Here is a 19,295-nt window from a genome sequence, read left to right on the forward strand (position 1 = left end):
GACATGAGAGCACCTCGGACCTATCGAATTGCATTCTGAATACGAAGCATGTCTTTCTGATATCAAATAATTTTCATTTTTGAAAATCACAATATAATACAAATTTTATGACAAATTATAAAAATTTGATATTTTTCAAATTTTTGATATATAACAGTCCTCGAAGTAATTATATAAATCTAATGATATATTCTTAAAGTGTATGTAGCAGGGAGGAAAAAGCCGACGGTCAATTGAAAATTTTGACCTTTCATATTGAAGATATGGATTTTTTCCCAAAAGACCTATTTTTTTTTTGGTGTTTTGGGAAAAAAATCCATATCTTCAATACGAAAGGTCAAAATTTTCAATTGATCGTCGGCTTTTCATCCCACCTACATACACTTTAAGTATAAATCATCAGATTTATAAAGTTTACTTCAAGTACTGTTAAATATCAAAAATATCAATTTTAATGATTTGCCATAAAATGTGTATTCAATTGCGAATTTCAAAAAATCAAAATTATTTGATATCAGAATGACATTCTTCGTATTCAGAATGCAATTCGATATGTCTGATGTGCTCTGATGTCCTAAAATAAATACTGTCCAAACGTTCATACCCCAGCCCTTAAGTTGCAGAAATCTTATCACATTTTGAGAATGTTACGCTACTGTGCGACAGGTTAAGAGATGGTAGGGACACGTGTGTAATTTCATTCAACATTTAATAAAGAGGTTCTGTGTACTTTTATAGAGTTATCAGTAAATCAAAAGGAGTTTTTTTATTATTATGACATTTTACAGCTATCAATTTCGTGCAATTGTAGGCACCTGTGTGCATTTTATGCATTTTTGTAGAGTTTGTATTCATTTTTGCATATCAATACCATCAATACCATAAACTTAATGGCATTAATGATCCTAGTGCGTACTTTCATGGAGCTGTAGGGAATTAAAAATAATGACATGTCAATTAAATGAATTAGTGAAATACATTGGTGAATACATTAGTGAACCAGACATGTATCAATTTTCAACTTTAAGTGCATATCATTAGATTGATAAACTTTACTTCGAGGACTGTTAAATGTAAAAATATCATAAAATTTGTATTATATCGCAAATTTCAAAAATTCAAAATTATTTGATATCAGTTAAGGCTATTCCTCGTATTTGCACACCCCCTATAGAGGAGTTCGGATATCCAGACTTTTTGTCCAGTCGTGATTGTTGGAAATCCAGACTTTTTAAGTGTCCAAAGGCGAAAAAATCCATCAGAAAAATAGTCAGAAATCCTGAATTTGAGAGCTCATTTTTAGAAATTTCCATGATTTTCCCTTCATTTAATTGGATTTCCAAGCTTTTTCAAGCGAAATTGGCAACTGGAATTTCAGTTGTTTTCAGAAAGCAGACTTGAAAATCCAGACATTTCTTTGATTAAAAATTTCCTCCTCTATAAGGGGTGTGCACTTATTTTCTGGAATAGCCCTTAACGTCAAAAACGAGTCAGTAAAATGCGTGATTTAAACGCGTGATTTGTAAAAGTTTACAAAACTGGATGGGAGACAACCCTCTGCCAGCAACCCCTTCCCGCTAGCTGATCTTTTAGATTTTAAGTTTGCTAACGTGCAGTGACTTTTTTCTTCTAAAATAGCCCCTGCTCTATGATCCTCTAGACGTCAAAGTTAAAGTTAAAGTAACTTCATTTCGCAAGGTCTCTATTTACACCACACAGTGTCAACGCCCCGATATCTTCATGGTAGAAATCGCCATGGTAGGTTGAATCCCCAGCCACGCATGACCATTTTATTCCGACCTTATGAGACGTATAATTAGCCAAGTGACCTGACTAAGGCTACTGACAATAGCCGGGGTAATTGATTTCTCGCTATGCGAGTAAGCTTGTATACGACATTGCGGTCAATGGTCATACTGCCTCCACTGGAGTAGTGAGTGCAGCTATAGCCTGCGCGCTGTAGTCCATACAGGACCAATGCAATATCAAATTAGAATTTTGGTCAGATTTTGAGTTCAAGACGCACGGCCTTTTCTCAAGACGCAAGCTAACGACTATCATATCTGTTCAACACGTACTTTCAAGTGTATGAGACCAGATCTGGTTTCTTGAGACGAAATCATTTACGGAGATATTCATCATTTTCTACCCTGGTATCCGAAGATTTTCGTCTGATATCAAAATCGTGCATAGCAATTCACGTGTATCGATCCCGGGTATTTATGTTAGTAAGTCTGCTGCACCAAATAATTATTAGCCAGGCGATGTCGGTGTGCACCATACGGAATAACACCATACTGTTGAATTTTTTGCATATTATTGATAGCCGACTTGGAGGTTGGTTTATTACCATAATTTCCAACATTCCTAACGTTAGAAGTTAAAAGCATAATAGAGACCTTGCGGAATGAAGTTACTTTAACTTTAACTTTAACGTCTAGAGGATTATAGAGGATTATGTATTCAAAACCACTCTGCCATTAAAGCCGCTTGAAGTTAAAGTTAACGCGAGAATCTATAGTGTGCCGTAAATTATGATGAAATACGTCATACTTTAGAACAATAGTTTGCCTATTTCCTCATAGACTACATAATTACCACTTATGTATTATCTAGTTAATAGACCAATTATTGGAAATCTAATTTGGTTTGGGTAAAAACATGCTACATGTTGCTGAAAATTACTGATTGAATTAAATCAAAATAAATTTTGTTCCAAACGTCACACTTGATATATAATTTTGTGTGTGCTCATGACGTACACCAAATCAGCTTGCGGAACCAAGTTTTTGGCTTGACTTCAACGCCAAGTGGATTAAGTTCCCGTAAAATGGTCTGGTTTTACTTGAGCCAGCAGTGTACGATACTTCTGGAAGAGTAAAGCAGGTGCATAACATTTTTATATATAACATGTCATAGGTTGTGCCTGGTAAGAGAGAGAGAGAGAGGGTAGGGAGGAGGAGAGGGAGGGCATTGGAAGTGGACAGGGAGGTGCTTTGCTGGTAGCCAAGGGGGGGCTCCCCGTGGGACATCTTCTCTTCCTTCTTGACCCTTCCCTTTTGGATGCTGGCCGCCGTGATATTTTACGCTTTTGGGCCTTTTTTCTGCCTCATTAAGCCAATTTTTGCAAAAACGTTTCCCTTTGAGAATCGGTCCACGCCCTCCTAACAGAAAAACCCTGACAAAATCACTGGGGAGGGGGAAACAGGAGTGCGAGTGGGGAATTATAGGAGGGTCAAGTTTGAGAGAGCGAGTGCAGATAGAGGGGGAAGGAGGGGAAAGAAATAAAGAATATGTATTAGGCTTTGCGAAGTAAATTGGAATATGGAATTGACAAAGCTGACGAGCCTTTATTAAATAATATTATATATATATAGGCCTATAACTATCGTAAGAATATTAATTGAAACGTATAGGGCCTAGCTAGTTTCAAAATAATATGATAAGGAGATTAACGCTGGGTCCCGACATAATCCATGTTGAGTGGTATCGCGAGTTCATTCATGTTTACTCAAACGAAGCTCTTAAGGTAGAGTCTTTTGTTCTTGAAGTGGGACTAATAACCATTTGACTAAACAAAAGAGAGACATTTGGATGTAGTTGGTAACAAGCTCTTACACATGCCCTTCTTTTGAACGCACATTGATACACATGTCCCGAGTTTAAGCAACACGACGCTGTTGGTACAGAAACCAATCTGACGTTCGCGTTGAAGTGAATTTGAGCAAGAAACTGTCCAATCAATATTTTTGAAGTTGCCGTTAAAGTTCCAGTAACTTCATTCCGCAAACTCTCTAATATTATGTGACACACGTGGCAGTTTGGTGCACCTGTTCCTAACTATGCCTGTCTATGATCTGCCACTTTTGGTTGACGCTCCAACCACTTCGCATCAAAATTGTTGAGTTCCTGTGTTTTCTCTGGAAAATATTGATTGGTAGTATTCCTATGACCATGGCAAGAGCTATTATAGTCATACTGATACTACTTGGGTGTTACTTAGTGCTGTCTCAAGGAAAGCTGGTGAATGAAAAAGACGTGAAACAAAATGGCGCAAAAAATGGTAAGTTAAATCACAGATTTGCCAAACCACAACACCGTAAATTAAAATGAAATCAAATTCGTTTTGTGGACAGTGCCTTAAAATGAAGCAGAAAGACCTGTGAAAAACCAAAAATCACTAGTTATTAGGATGACGAATATATATGACCAGTGATTTCGGTTTTTTCACAGGTCTTTCTTAATTTTTAACGGCTCTGTCCATATGTCAGACTTAAGCATTATGGAAGAAGGATAGATGTACCACTATTAATGAGCGAACGAATGGAAACTGTGAAAGTAATCTGATAAATACAAAATGATAAACATCAAAATGAAGGTAGGATTAAGGGCTGGGGTATGAACGTTTGGACAGTATTTATTTTGGGACATTAGAGCACATCAGACATATCGAATTGCATTCTGAATACGAAGAATGTCATTCTGATATCAAATAATTTTGATTTTTGAAATTCGCAATTTAATACACATTTTATGGCAAATCATTAAAATTGATATTTTGATATTTAACAGTACTTGAAGTAAACTTTATAAATCTGATGATTTATACTTAAAGTGTATGTAGGTGGGATGAAAAGCCGACGATCAATTGAAAATTTTGACCTTTCGTATTGAAGATATGGATTTTTTTCCCAAAACACCAAAAAAATTAGGTCTTTTTGGGAAATAAATCCATATCTTCAATATGAAATGTCAAAATTTTCAATTGACCGTCGGCTTTTCCTCCCTGCTACATACACTTTAAGAATATATCATTAGATTTATATAATTTACTTCGAGGACTGTTATATATCAAAATTTGAAAAATATCAAATTTTTATAATTTGTCATAAAATTTGTATTATATTGTGATTTTAAAAAATGAAAATTATTTGATATCAGAAAGACATGCTTCGTATTCAGAATGCAATTCGATAGGTCTGAGGTTCTCTCATGTCCTACAAAAAATACTGTCGAAACGCAATAAACGCTCATTTTGGATCCCTTAAAGTACATCTATATTTTAATTATCAAACGAGTGAGGCTGTCTGATTGGGACCTATACCATGTGAACTTGAACGATGAACATAGTTGAAATGCTACGTGTTGGGAAATTTTGATATGTGCAATTTAGGCGCTCAATATAATGTCAAAAATTTTAACTTTCTATTACCCGGTACTGGTATATGTGACCGTCCGCGGCGAATGAGCCGTAAATTCCTCCCCGGTCAATTTTGTTTTATTTCGTGTTTAAAAATAAACATCATAAACTTAAAAATGGTATATCATTTGACTTCAAACGATATCCAGAAGCGGGGTTATGGTTTGTTAAACTTTGCTCCTTCAACAAAATTATAGCTTTTTACGTTTTTACATGTGTCTCTTTTTCCACATTGTTGGCAATAAATATCAAACAGTCATAATTGGCGGTCATTTCAAATCATCCCCAAGTCAACGAGGTTTAAGAAAGTTCTCTCATTGTTAATTGTTGGTTATACATACCTGTACAAAATACAATGCCTGGTAACCCACCACTTGAACAGGATTTAGCAAAAGCAAACAAAGACCAGAGCTATTAAAAGTTCTATAGCCATCTAAGGTAGAAGCTTATTATCCATTTCAACAATAGGATTATTGATTAGTTTATGACTATCGAAATGAGACAGATGTCGGGCCAGCTTAAGTTACCGATGAATACGACCTTCGTACACATTTTACACCGTAACTCAGAATACAATTTAGGGAATTTACGGCTCATTTGTGCTGCCGGGTCACATATTTACTTTATTCTGCCTGTATCTTTTTAGTTTCTTTATCTTTTAAACATTCCAAACACCGGCCAAACCCCATCTCGTCTTCAGGGGATGTGCAATAATTATGTGTACCCGCGGGGTGGTGAATATTTTCTAATCAATTTATGTATTATCTAGTGTCATTATACCCAGTGGCGTAGCCAGTGTGTGTGGGGGGGGCGGCAGGTGGCCGGTGCCCCCCCCTCTCGTCATGGCCGTCGGTACATGTAAGGCCGTCGGTAGACGGAAGGTTGTTGGTGAAAAAAAATCTGGTTAAGAATAGACAATTTTTAGCAAGTGTAACAGGAAAAAGGGATTTTGTTAAAAAATGATGAAAAATTGAGAATTTACATATTAATACCGCCTATTATCCTTCTTTTTTTTTTTGCTCTTCACTTTTTCAAACCATGCAAAAAAACAATTGGGTCAACAAATCACAACTTCCGTCGGCAAAAAATATTTCCGTCGGTACATTTACAAGTTGTGCCCCCTTGGTTCCAAAATCCTGGCTACGCCACTGATTATACCAAAGAATACTTTAAAAGAATAGCATAAACAACGTCTCTCATCAATTGCAGCTTTCTCTAATTCATTTTCTTTCTACATTTAAAGTAACAATTCCTACATTTTTATTGTTTTTTATATATCATTGTGATACTGTTTCTATATATAATGTAACTCTCTCACCAAATAAAATAAAGTTGCGATACTAGCAAATTCCCCATTTGCTTTTATTGTGTCCACGTTATAGTTCCAATAAACTGAAATAAAGCAAAATACTTTACAAGACTGTATTTCATGCTTCTTTTTGCATAAACCCTAACACATTCAAACAATAAACGTAAGTATGCATAATTATCATACAGAAAAATCAAACCACCTTTTGATATATTTCAATATGCTCTCCTGGGTACTCTTCGCCATTAATTTCAAAGTTAGCAGATAGGCGAGATCTGCTTATTCTCTGTTGACAAGGGGCAATCTTCAGTGAACGGCTCTTTTCAGAGCCATCAGTAGGCAAGAGGCGGTCTACATGTCTCATTCTTAGGTACTTCGTCCTGAAGAAGTCAGAGCTACTCCTGACGAAAGTTTGACAGTTCTAAACTTGTCCGACGGCGAACCCGCTAAAAAAAATCCTAATGGTTATGAATTCCCGTCGTAAAAGCCTATCTTCCTAGTTCAATTCTTTCAATCAAAATTTCACTCCTCTCCTAATGATGACAAATGATAATGGAAGTAACACTACACTATCAATACCATAACTATAGACGAATCCAAGTAGCCAAGTCATGGTCAGGATTTGGTCGGACATCTTTGGGTAGCCGCTAGCACCAACCTGATGTTTTGAGCGTCCAATTGTGCAAATAAAATCCACCTAACACCTAGAGAAGATGAAAGGACGAGGAGTGTTAATAGAATAATAGCTAATAATATAATGGAGATAATTCCGCAGGTAATCCCGTCGCATCTTTTCATACATATAGTCCTTTTGTTCGCAAGTACGTCAATGCATAGATACCGCGTATAGTTAATCCGATTATTAATATGTCACTTCAACAACGAATAGACCATGCTGTGTGTTTTGTCGAAGGGAACTGTATTGTGTTATTCTTTTGTCTACCTGTGTTTTCGCGAAAGGTGTAAAACGGGTGATGGAATGCAGTTTAAAATTTCCGCCAAGGCCGAATAATTTCACATTTTGAGTGCATTGTAGCCGACGGCTACCCAACTAAAGGCTGCTAGTCAGGTGTAGGAATGCGTGTATTTAGATTCGTCTATACCTTTATTTCGACAGTTCCTCATCTACTCACAATATTCCTTTTAAGGGATGTGGCTATAGGAATAAAGACCAAACAAACAAATTCTTGTTTAAGCCGTAATATTGTAGTCTTTCAACCCTTTCACAACTTCAGCTGTGTAACTTACAAAAAATCCCGCTAAACATGATGCAGTCATGTCTACAGTAGAATTCATCTCGACCTTTGCAGGACTTAACCCCATTAAAAGCTATTAAACCAAGATAACACTCATTGAAACAGCTCAACTGATTAAATCGGATCTTCTCTGGCTGTGCACATGTGACTGTTTTCATGTGCGATATCGCAATAAAGTTTGCGTATTATAGCTTCAGTTGGGTAACCGATTATAAAGGAAACGAAAGGAAACAATGGTATGTGTACTTTTGTTCACGAAATGAGACAATGGCGTGCTTTTTGTAAACCAGCATTCTTGAAAATGAGCAACATAATGATTGTTGACTTAACACGGTTTGGAAATAATTTCTTCATATTTTTGGTGTTATCTGTCGTTTACATATCCTTCCTAAAACACAAAAGTACGACCCTCTCCAAACACCTAAATTAGCTAAAAATTTAGGACATGTTACAAAACTATATTGTCTAGAATTTTAGAAGAGCACTTTTAATATTGGCCGGTTATTTTTCACACAGCGACGTTAACTAGGCAATGTACTATTACCTATAACATTAACTAAAACACCAAAGTACGAATATTTCCAAACATCTAAATTAGCTAAAATTTAGGACATGTTAAAAACTATATTTTCTAGAACTGTAGAAGAGTACTTTTAATATTGGCCGGTTATTTTTCGCGGAGCGGCGTTAACTAGTCATAGCCCCAGGCCTTGACCGTAGGGCTATTTGTAGAGGTCACGCGTCAATGGGAAAGAGCACTGTGTATTGTGTATAGGAAAACGGACAGTAACTGCAGTATGAAAGGGGTTCTTTTAATTTTAGAAAATACATTAAAAATCGCATTGGACTTTTTGTACTGATCGTACTATAAATGACCACCAGCCTATAATGTTCTGATCACACTATAGACTGGGATTACATGTGACGTCATTGCCAGACAATTTGTCTCTATTGTTCCTTGCCCGAAAATATGCCCACGCAGTCAGGGACCGTGCTTTGAAAACGCCCGCCAGATCACAATAAGGCCATTGAACTGTGTAGTGGCCATACGTAGTCGCACTGTCCCTTATCGACTCGTTAATAATGTGTGGAAATAGGTCAAGGTAAAAAAAAAGGTAAAGGAGACGATCCTGTATAAGCAGTGATCGGAGTGCCCATCTCTCTTTCATTGGCGATTGGGCCAGACTCCTCCATGTAATGTTGCTATAGGGGGATCGCTACACCTCCTCTACAGCGAGTCTGTTACCTTCCCAGCATTTAAGAATGCCGGTACCCATTTAAACACCTGGGTGGAGAGGAGTAATCGAGATAAAGTGCCTTACTCAAGGACACAACACGATGGCGTAGCCGGGGCTCGAACCCGCAACCTTCCGATTATGAGTCAGCGCCCGTTCCGCTAGGCCACCGTGCTCCCTTTAGTCAAGGACGGCATTCTGATAATTCTAATCCTTTCTTTTGAGGTCAATAGAATAAAGAAAAGCCTTGAACACAGGTGCCTGGTTGTAGATAATATTTGATCATCAAAGCTGCTGGCATAAGATATTTCGAGGAGGCAGCGCTTATTATTTCTTGTAAACACAATCTAATGTGGTACTCACTACATGTAGAAGAGATATTGCTTCATGTTCAGGGTAATCAATCAAAATACTATGACTGGATATCAAAAAATCGCGAGGCATTCCTTCTTGTTATGGACGACAAGTATTAATTTTTATATTATTATGACAAAATCCAGTCCCTTTTCAATTGATTAGGCTCCGGGATTAGGCTTTCTTTTCGAAAAATAAATCATAGGGCCTAGAGGCCATGATATAGGCCTAACCTAAACCCATATTCGGTGGGTATTCGGTATGCAGAAACCTTCACAGTCCGGGCGGCGCTTGCACTCGCATCGCATTAAACAGGCAAAGTTCGCTAAACTGAGGTCTGCTTCAATTGCCAACCTTTATCGAGGGGCGAGTTTGAGGGTTTATAGTCATCTATTACCTATACCATTTTTCACCCCGATATGGCAGTTACGTTAACGCGTTGAAACGTCTGCTTCGCTCGCGCATCTATGCGGCGTCTTTAAGCGCGTGCGTATGTACACCAGCGCTTTGATCGAACTCTAGCGAGTGAGGCTGCACCTAATAAAATTCGTACAGTATTGACGTGACGTCACTGTCACATCAGGGTGAAAATGGTATTGAAAATCGCAAACCAGCCAAATTTGTCATAGGTTTGAATAGCTAGTAGAAAAACCGTGAATATAGTGTCAGAAAGTCTCACACATCTTAGCATAACCTTGTCGTTAATGTGACACCGAATGCAGCGCCATGTTTGGAATATATTCGATCATTGTGTGGGCAAATATTTGGTCAAATGTAGGCTAAGTAGCCCTAAATCATGAAAATCGCATAATCGGAATAATACCAACCAGCAACAGACATTGAGACAACACTACGTGTGAAGTTTGAGGTAAGTAAAGCTTTTCCTTGTTATAAAAAACAAGGAAAAGGCAGTCATTTTTATCACAACGCGATATATTAAAAAAGTACATTTTGAGAGGGCCTACGCTGGTTCGTTTGATTCTAGTTTGAAATATGTTTATCACCTGCAGTCCGATTTGGTATCTATGGTTTCATCAAAGTCTTAGGAACTAATGTGGATGGTATTTTGGTTAACAAAAACGATACTGTTAAAAATATCGGTATGCAAGCGACATTTCTAATATGTAAAATGCATTGAAAATTGCCGGCTAAAGAGTGTATAAATTAAAATCGCGAAGAGTAGTAGTAACAATAACTATCCACATTCCAAGCGGAAACGCTTTTCAAAAACATACCACCTTTTTCGGGCAATCGCTGAAACCGAAATATGAAATTCCAGGTCATCTGTAAAAAAAAGTGCATGGGCGGAAATGACCATGAACTTGGGTCATCGAAACAAATGAATATATGAATACAAAACCCACCCAAGTCCATACGTTGGCCAAATTGAGTTAAGCATGGGAAATTGTTGCTATACATAGGCCTGTCATGTATATGAAAGAACAACTCAAATTCATCATCTGTGTCTATTGAGCATGTGAGAAATAGCATGTATGAAAGAACCACCCAATTACGTGATTTGAGTCTTGTAACACATTGATTGAAATCCAGTATGTATAAAAGTCCACTTGTAACACATTCATTGCCGGAGTGACTTTTGAACCAAAAATGGGTTTAATAAAGGAACGTGTGTGTTTATATTACATGGCAGAATGCTTATCAACATTATACATACCTGTGTGCTTTATTTTGTATTATCTTACTAGTGGTAATCTCATTCCAACGTTGTTGTCTTTGTATATGATTCAAAAACCCGCGCAAGTCCAAAATTTAAAATGAACCCTACAAAGTCCCTGAAATGCTAATCGTCATACTTTATACAGTTTAATCCACTCATTTGCACGTAAAACTTACCATATTGACCAGGTAAATCTAAAATGATACACAGGTTTTTCTCTCAAAATCACTCCCCATGGACTTGGGTGGGTTTTGTATTCATGTATTCAAATGTTTATAATGGTGTCAGGCCTTTCATAGTGATACACAGACTTGTAGTGACTCGACTCGAAATGACTCGACTCGACTCGAGTTTTGGTGACTCGATGACTCGACTCGAGGGAAGGTGACTCGACGACTCGACTCGACTCGAGGGTTGATGAATCGATGACTCGAGGCTTGTGACTCGAGTCACTGTGGCTGAATTGACTTTTTAAAAATGACTCGAAAATATAAATTATACCTTAATATTTCTAATAATACCTGCACATTTTCTTCCACACATCTCAGTGTATTGTTTTACACAGTGGGCTTACTATCTCTCAGCATCTTTATAATACCTTAAAATATAAATTATATGTATGTGTGTACAATGTACATGTATGATTGCCTGTCGATCCACCTTTTTTTTTACATGCTTCAAACTTGGCATGGTGGAAAAGTCCATTGTCCATCATTGCTGATTACCAGACTTATAGTGCTCGTACCCGTACTCGAGTCCCAATTTCCATACCCGTACCCGTACTTGTACCCATGGCTTTGGACCCGTACTCGTACTCATGCCCTATTTTGTCTTCGGATTCATGGAATGGGACCCGTACCCGTACTCATGGCCAGGGACCCGGACCCATACTCATGGCATGGGACCCGTACCCGTATTCATGGTCCGGGACACGTACCCGTACCCATGGGAACCATACAGTATATGGCTACACAAATGCAGGAAATCCCACGGTGAGTCCTCTGATCATAATCTAAACAAATAGGTTACATCATGGATGGGGTTGGGTGGGGAGTAACGCATGAATCCAGATAGCAAGCTATAGCAAGTGCCCTTAATTTTATTTTAGCCTGGTCCTGGGCCCTGAAAAGCTCTGAAAAAGGTAAATCCAGCCCTGGCTACACAAAATGTACATGAATGCTACACACACACATGTCATTGTAACAGCCTGTGCACACACCCCTACATGTACATGTATGCTACATGTCTCATTCACACAATGACTGATTAATACAGAAAAAAAACCCAGCAAACTGGGAAAACATTTCGAGATACTTTCTTTTTTGTGGTGAATTTCAAGTTATCATGTTAAAATATCATTATTATAGCTTTTATTAATCATTTTGATTATTCCCCATCCAAATACACTTCTCTACATGCTGCACACATGAAGAACTACATTGCAATGTGACTGACTGGTGTGAGCATTTCCACCAGCCACATGTACTTCTTGTGCCCAGGCTTGGGCTTGTGCATCTGAGTCAAATGAATAGAGAGGTTCTTACCATATACAGAAATTTGGGATGTATATGAATTTTAAAATATTAATAAAACATGGATATAATTATCCAGAAGTGCATAATAAGACTCGAAAGCTACATCTTTGCTAAATATATGTTGAAATTAGTATTGTACAGTCTGGCTGTCCATATTGTACATAGATATAGTTTTTTCACTTGCATCCCAAAATGTGCCACCTTTAGGCTAGATTCACTATGACCACCAATATTTGATCTCTTTTTGTACTTGATTAATTAATTTGTTTATACCCATACCCATAATAGGACCCATACAAGCCCTTACGAAAATGGCGCGCAGTTTTTGAACGCATGCAGCATGCAAGCAGCACGCGTGCCGCACCGCATGCAGCACGCGTGCAGTTGGTAGCGTGCGGATGCGTATATTTGGAACGAGGCACGCATGCAGGAAAGCGTGCAGATGCTTGCTGCATGCGTGCAGGTCATGAGCGTGTGCAGTTTGCATGCAGCATGCAAATCCATTAGCGTGCACTGCATGCGTGCAGCACGTACTGGCCATATATATGCGAGACAAAATCATGAAAAAAAAAATCAAAAATAATGGTTAACAGTGCATACTGTCCTTACAATTAGTCTTACATAACCTGGCTATCCATTTCACAATGAACCAAAATTGCCTAGCTTAATTTTATACAAGTCACTTATCTAACTTAACCTACCTGATTTTGAACCTGGGACCTTCTGCATGGGAGTCTGATGCTTTACCATTTGAGCTATTGGGGTATACACATTTGATTAAGTGTTTTAAGTTAATATAAGCAATATTTTGATGACTAAAACCGGCCAAAGTGCATCATTTTATGAATATTGATCAAATTTACTGTGAATATTGATAACATTCACTATAAAAATGTTGAATTTTGTTTTGATTTTTTGCAGTGCCAATTAACTGTTGATTCATGAATGGCATACCAACATCGGCCCAATGTTGCAATGCCAACTATCGAAAAAGAAATGGCATTCCAACATTGGGCCAATGATGCAATGCCTATATTGAAACAGGAATGGAATTCCAACATTGGCCCAATGTTGCAATATCAACTTTCAAAACAGGAATGACATTCCAACATCGGCCTAATGTTGCAATGCCAACTATCGAAACAGGAATGGCATTCCAACATTGGGCCAGTGTTTCAATGCCAACTATCAAAACAGGAATGGCATTCCAACATTGGCCCAAAGTTGAAATGCCAACTATCGAAACAAGAATTTGCTTGCCCTCTCCTCTAGACCTGCCAAAATATGCTTGCCCCCCTCCCTGTTGGCCTGCCAAAATTGCTTGCCCCCCCTCCCCTCTTGGTCTGCCAAAAAATCTTGGTCTGAAGGTTAAATACTTAGAAAATTTTGGTCCGAAGGCTAACTTATTTATTCATTGTAAACATTTAAATATTTTCACTTCTAGATCATTGCCAAATTGTGACTTGATGTCAGTTGTGTAAAGGTGAATTAGTCATTGAAAATCCTGCATGCATGCAGCATTTTACCTTTACTGCTTCTGGAAACCCTGTATGCGTGCAGCATTCTAACTTTGTGATCTGGAAATCCTGCATGCATACAGCAATATGCGTGCTGCATGCAAGATGCGTGCAATTTGCATGCAGTCCTACAGTCCGCACACAAGTGTAGTCTGCACGTAATTTGCGTACAGATTGGTAGTCTGCACGCAGGTTCTGCAAGCAAATTGTGTGCGCGGTGGATATTTGTGTGCGGTGCCTGCATGCACTCAGCTGGTTCGCACACATGAACACGCTACCAGCAGGCCTTGCTTGCATGCTGCACACATCTGCACGTGTGCTGCACACTGCCGCACGCGTGCTGCATGCTTCCGCACACATTTTTCATTGCTTGCATTTTCGTAAGGGAGTACTCGAGTCCCAATTTCCATACCCATACTCGTACCCGTACCCATGGCTCCGTACCCGTACTCGCACCCTACTTTGGAATGGACCCGTACTGAATACTCATGGCTGGGGATCCGTACCCTTACCCATGACCTGAAATCCGTACCCATGGCCTGGGACCCGTACAAGTACACGTGGTCCGGGACACGCACCCGTACCCATACTCATGGCGGGTCCTAATGGCAATACTACAAGTCTGACTGATTACTGATTTCCACAATACACTGGATGGAGCACATAGATTCATAAATTAATATTATGTACTCTCACTGGGATTTTAATTTCAAAAAAGTACAAATTCATGCAAATTGGGCTATCAAGTTGACAGGTGGTATCATGAGCATATAAAACGTGAAGTGACTCGAAATGACTCGACATAATATATCCGACTCGACTCGACTCGACTCGATAGAATGGCCTGACTCGACTCGACTCGACTCGACTCGACTGACGACTTCAAATGACTCGACTCGACTCGGACTCGAAGGCTTCATGACTCGACTCGACTCGAGACTCGAGGGCTCGATGACTCGACTCGACTCGGACTCGACTTTCAGTAACTCGACTACAAGTCTGGTGATACAACAATTAGCCCCCAATATTGGCTTTCATTTGAACAGTTATTTGTTAAACTGCGATTTTTTTTTGGTTGAGAAATCAATGAACGTATCAAAAAACTTTTCGCAAATCGATTTAAAATTGCCCGTACCGTTAAAAAGGAATTTTTACTATGGTCAAGATGAGTTTGTTTAAATAAAACCATGATAAATTCAATACTACATTAACTATATTACAGATAATACGATACACAATTAAATTATTTTAAGCCGTAGAAGGAAATTAGATAAAATACTAAATGTAATTAAGAATAATATTATCTTTCACTTTGGTTTTGAAATGCTTGATCGTCTTTATATTCTTTATATGTTTCTCAAGTGAATTCCACTTAATTGGGCCCGCTGCTTTTAAGGTTTTATGAGCGAAATTCGTTTTAGATTTAGGAACCTGGTAATCTTCATTATTTCTCGTGTAGTACTTGTGCAGAGTACTCTGCCTTACAAAATACTTTTGAAATGCTTCTGGAAGTTGATTTGTAAAATGTTTATACATAAAAGTCCATAATTCAAGATCATAGGTATCGTAGACATTAAGTACTTTATAGTTCTGAAACAGAGGAGCGGAATGACTTAGGTAATGACTATTTGATACAATTCGAAGTGCGCTCTTTGCAGCTTGAAAAGTTTATCTAAGTATGTTTTACAAGTACTGCCCCATGCTATAATACCGTAATTAACATAAGGAAGTATCAGTGTACAATATAATGAATATAGAATATGCTCAGGTACCAAATGTTTAATTTTGTTAATGATTCCTATACCCTTAGACATGTTTTTTGCAATGTTATCGATATGATTTTTCCATGTCAGGTTCTCGTCAATAGTTACTCCAAGAAATTTTGTATTTTTAACTCTTTCCAAATTCGTGTTATCCAATACAATGTTAACACTATCATTATAAATACATGTTTTACGACTTGTACCGAGTAGCATGTAATTTGTCTTGCTTGCATTTACAGACAGCTTATTTGCTTTAAACCAATTGACCTCTTCTAGTTCCTTGTTAATGAGATCAAATTTAGATATAATATCTGGGTGTGAATAGGTAATAGTAGTGTCGTCTGCAAACAAAACAAATTCTAGAACAGAGGTAGTATTTACAATATCATTAACATACAGTGTGAATAGTAATTGGCCTAAAATCGACCCCTGAGGTACGCCACACGAAATGCTCATATAGCTGCATTTACATGAATTATAATATACATATTGTTTCCTATTGTACAAATAATCTGTAAACCAATTTAATACATTTCCCCTGAACCCATAATACTCTAACTTGTATAACAAAATGCTGTGATCAATTGTGTCGAAGGCTTTAGACAAATCTAAAAATATTCCTGCTGTAGTTTCATTATTTTCAACTGAAGTACTGATTTTATCAACTAATTCCAAAATTGCCATATACGTAGAATGATTAGACCTAAAACCAAATTGTTTTTCATTTAAAATATTGTATAGAATACAACAGTATATATTAGATACAACAGTGTAAATTGGATGCTGGGATAAGTATTTAGAGAGAAAATGCATTTTTATGACTAGTTATCTTGATGTTTGGTTATACATTTGATACTGTTTTAGTTACAATCTGTTAGCATACTCATAACACTTGCATATCGAGCTAATCTTGTAAGGGGCTGTGCAACAATTATGTGTACCCCAGGGGTGGTGAATTCTCAAAATGGTCTGCAAAATATCGCTTGCCCCCGGTCGTGCCAAAAATCATTGCCCCAGCCCTATCGACGTGCCAAAAACCTTTGCCCCTCCCCTCTGACTTGAATGACTCTCGTATATATTTTAAAAAGTATACATTTTGTTTGTTTACTTTGCTTTCTTTTATAACAGTCAATGCCAATACTTCACCTATAAGGAAGCAAGGATCGCCAAGTGAGTAACAGAAAAAAAATAAAAATAAAACTATTATTAAAAACTAGAATTACGTGGTTTGTAATTAAGGCGGACCCTACACAAAGGTGTGTAAATGACAAAGGTTTGTAAATACAAATAATGTGCAATATGCAAATAAGCTCATTTGTATTCATCAATATGCAAATAACATGACAAAAATATACAGCACATCAGGCCACCATATACTATCAAAATACCAAGTTAGAAGTTGATCGGTTAAGCTGCAAAGTGAATTAATGAAAATGTTTGTTAATGAAAAATTAATGAAAAAGGTTTGTAAATACAAATAATGTGCAATATGCAAATATTGCACATATATATATCCTTTTTTATATATCCTTTTCATTTATTTTTGATGCCGAAACTCATTAGTTTTACTAAATTCCACATCATTTCGACTTTTGCTGTATCGTTTTGATCCGATAAAGTGGCACAGCTAGCTATAGCTTTGAATTGCCTCATTATGTCGCGGGTTTAGAGGTCTGTATTTTGCGTACGGTACACAAACCTGTATTGTCTGTTCGTAAATGTGTAGAACAAGTCTAATTATAATATTCAATTGAATATATGAATACAAAAGCCACCCAAGTCCATACTATGGCCAAATTGAGTTAAGCATGGGAAATTGTTGCTATACATAGGCCTGTCATATGTATGAAAGAACAACTCAAATTCATCCTCCGTGTCTATTGGGCATGTGAAAAATAGCATGTATGAAAGAATCACCCAATTCCATGATTTGAGTCTTGTAACACATTGATTGAAATCCAGTATGTATAAAAAGTCCACTTGTAACACATTCATTGCTAGAGAGTGACTTTTGAAAAAAATGGGTTTAATAAAGGAAAGTGTGTGGTTTATATTACATGGCAGAATGCTTATCAACATTATACATACCTGTGTGGTTTATTTTGTATTCTCTTACTAGTGGTAATCTCATTTTAACATTGTTGTCTTTGTATAGGATTTACAAAACCACCCAAGTCCAAAATTTAAAATGACCCCCACGAAGTCCCTGAAATGCTAATCGTCATACTTAATACAGGTTAATCCACTCATTTGCACGTAAAACTTACCATATTGACCAGGTAAATCTAACTGAAGGAAATAAAATGATACACAGGTTTTTCTCTCAAAATCACTTCCCATGGACTTGGGTGGCTTTTGTATTCATGTATTCAATTGATTAATGGTATCAAATGTGTGCTATAAACGTATATAATGACGTTGAAACAATTTTACTACATGATAAAATAAATAACACCACAGATTTAAATTTGAATAGATTCTATTCATTTTGACTAGGTTATTTTGAGGGTGTACACTCTCAGAAAAAAAGGTTCTACTTAGAACCTTTTTTGTCCTGTATAAAGAACCCTAAGCAGTAATAAAATCTTTAAGGTTCTTTATAAAACCTTAAAAAGTTCTATAAAAAACCTTAAAGATTTAAATAGACCTGGGGACATTCTAATTCATTCATTCAGGGACTCATTACAAAGTTAAGAAAAGTAAAACGTAGTGTTAACCCTTTTTGGCACTAAAAACCATTTTCATGGATAAAAACCCATTGGGTTTCAATTGGGTTCTTTGTAGAACCAAACAAGGTTCTGTAGCCAAGAAAAAGGTTCTTTGTAGAACCTTAAGCTTGAAGAACCTTTAAGGAATCTTAAAGAAAGAACCTTCAAGTTCTTGGTAGAACAGAAAAAAAGGTTTTTTATCCATGAAAATGATTTTTTAGTACTAAAAAGGGTTAACACTACGTTTTGCTTTTCTTAACTTTGTGATGAGTCCCTGAATGAATGAATTGGAATGTCCCCAGGCCTATTTAAATCTTTAAGGTTCTTTATAGAACTTTTTAAGGTTCTTTTTAGAACCTTATTACTGCTTAGGGTTCTTTATACAGGACAAAAAAAGGTTCTAAGTTGAACCTGAGAGTATAATAATATCGCTTATTTTGGTGTATTTCCTGCAGATTATTGCATCTCTGATGACTTAAGAGAAGTGTGGAACGAGTTTTGGGGATTTCAAACTATCAATGCTGGTAAGCTATAGAGGCCGTCAGCGTGACGTCATATGCCGCCATCTTGTGGGTACACGCTGCGATGGTCGTTCGATCTCCATGCGTGAACAGCAAAATCACCGCGTTGTTGCGTGATAACAGCTGCGTGCCAAGCTGCGCCCAGCGCGTAGTGTCCGACGCATGAACACACAGAACATTTGTACCCACAAGATGGCGAAAGACTGACGGCCTCTATTT

At 37.4% G+C, this 19,295-nt stretch overlaps 1 long non-coding RNA gene across 1 annotated transcript; it reads left to right on the plus strand.

Moving 5' to 3' along the window:
- The first annotated feature begins 3,839 nt into the window (after positions 1–3,839).
- Positions 3,840–19,065, plus strand: LOC140143801 (uncharacterized). Its single transcript, XR_011857796.1, has 3 exons — positions 3,840–4,063; positions 16,976–17,017; positions 19,011–19,065. It is a non-coding gene; the product is annotated as an uncharacterized lncRNA (long non-coding RNA).
- Positions 19,066–19,295: the final 230 nt, after the last annotated feature.

This window comes from Amphiura filiformis, unplaced genomic scaffold (genome assembly GCF_039555335.1).
Source record: "Amphiura filiformis unplaced genomic scaffold, Afil_fr2py scaffold_28, whole genome shotgun sequence".
NCBI lineage: Eukaryota > Metazoa > Echinodermata > Ophiuroidea > Amphilepidida > Amphiuridae > Amphiura > Amphiura filiformis.